The sequence below is a fragment of the Penaeus chinensis genome, chromosome 40 (genome assembly GCF_019202785.1).
Source record: "Penaeus chinensis breed Huanghai No. 1 chromosome 40, ASM1920278v2, whole genome shotgun sequence".
Taxonomy (NCBI): Eukaryota; Metazoa; Arthropoda; class Malacostraca; order Decapoda; family Penaeidae; genus Penaeus; species Penaeus chinensis.
Genome location: NC_061858.1, coordinates 12,130,752 through 12,132,499, shown reverse-complemented (window position 1 = coordinate 12,132,499; position 1,748 = coordinate 12,130,752).

Here is a 1,748-nt window from a genome sequence, read left to right as displayed (position 1 = left end):
AGAAAAAATAGTTATTCCAGGGGAATTTTCAACCAGATCTGTTTAGGTGTGATTAGTAAAAAAAAGTTAAACATTGTGGCCCTTGAGGGGCAAACAGACAAATGCCCCCCCCCCCCCCCCCCCAAAGGACGCCCTTCTCAGGGGGACCAATATCAGGTCGAGCTCACAGCACTTTTTCTAACCGTTTTCGTCGTCGTATCATATTGTTCAGTAAGAAAGAGTAAAGATACTTTTTTAGCGAGCGTACCTAGCTTTGCAGTTAGGACAAGTAAATAGATATATCACATTAGAACACAACTTAGAGCTGTAGTTTATAGTGTTGGTGTTAGTGAAAACAAATGTTAACTTAATCTGGGGGGTAATAATTTGCAAGTGTGTTTTAATTGTTGCCTGATTTCATAGCTTGAATCATCCATATATGGTGCTTTTACTTACTGATGGTCTCTTTTGAGATATTTTGTTGATTGGATAATTTCTAACACGGAAAAGTTTTAGTTAATTTATCAAAGAATTGTAATGGGTACCAATTTGTTGTAAAAAACGTTTTTTAAAAATACAAATTCTTTGTGAAAGGCGATACAGATTCAGAGTTTTACCACTGTTCATTTTATAAATATATGGGGTAAAACCGAGGAAATGTAGGCCGAGGCCAGTGAAGGTTGGTTTACGGTAAATACTAGTATGGAAGATGCCGTTGTTATTGGTTACCATGATATCTAAAACGGAAAGTTGGTTGGTTCTTTTGAATTTCACATGTAAATTTGATGTAGGGTGCTTGGAATTCAGAGAAGTAATAAGAAAAAATGAAAACGAAATGCACTGGCATAGGAGGGACCTAGTGGGGAGTCCATGAAAACACAATAATAATTATCAAACCAGATAAAGGACGAGTTTTTACTTTAAACAGTCAATAATGCAACAGCCGACATCGATTGATGATGGCCATGTCTTATAAGTGTGTGTGTGTTTATGTGTATACAGTGTACACGTGGGAACTATGGCTCCCACGTGGCTGGCTCCCACGTGGCTCGCTGGCTTGCCATGCTGCAGTGCCCCGCACCCGAGCGTGACCCGGGCGGCCGCTTGACAGATATTGATAACCGCCCCACGCGCACTCCCGGGGTATAAAAGGCCAGGATGACCCAGGTCGGGAGAGTCACTACAGAGAGTTCCTGCCGAAAACCTGTTGGTCAAGGCTGGCCGCTGAGCCAGCCGTCCGACCCCCCCCCCCCTCCTGGCTGACCATACCCAGCAATAAGCCTTACCAAGACTTGTATCCATGTGAATTATCTGTGTTGCTTACGCTTCTCAATAAAAGAGGTTAAGCCAACCGTCCCTTTCACTACTCCTGCTAAACTATATGTTTAAGGCGTCTTAATAGCCTTTACAATCTGGTGGCAGGGTGGTTCGTTGCGTCCTTTCGGCTCGCAACATGGACACACAGTTTCCGAAATCCGCTCGACCATCTTCAAAAGTCATCAGAACCTGTTGTGAGTATATATTTGGGCCATCTTTCCTTTCTTTTATCTACCAACTAAATGTGTTAAGCCATATGTGCAGTTACGCTCATGCTGGTTTTGTTAGGTTAAAGTGCTGATTGACAGCAAATGGTACGCTCTCCATTCTTCTGACCTCAGATCACATTACTGTGTGATCACGGTATGGGTTCAAACAATATGAATATCATTCATTTATTACGTATTTGTTTAATTTTTCTCGTGATTAGAGGGTATATTGTTTCAATTGTA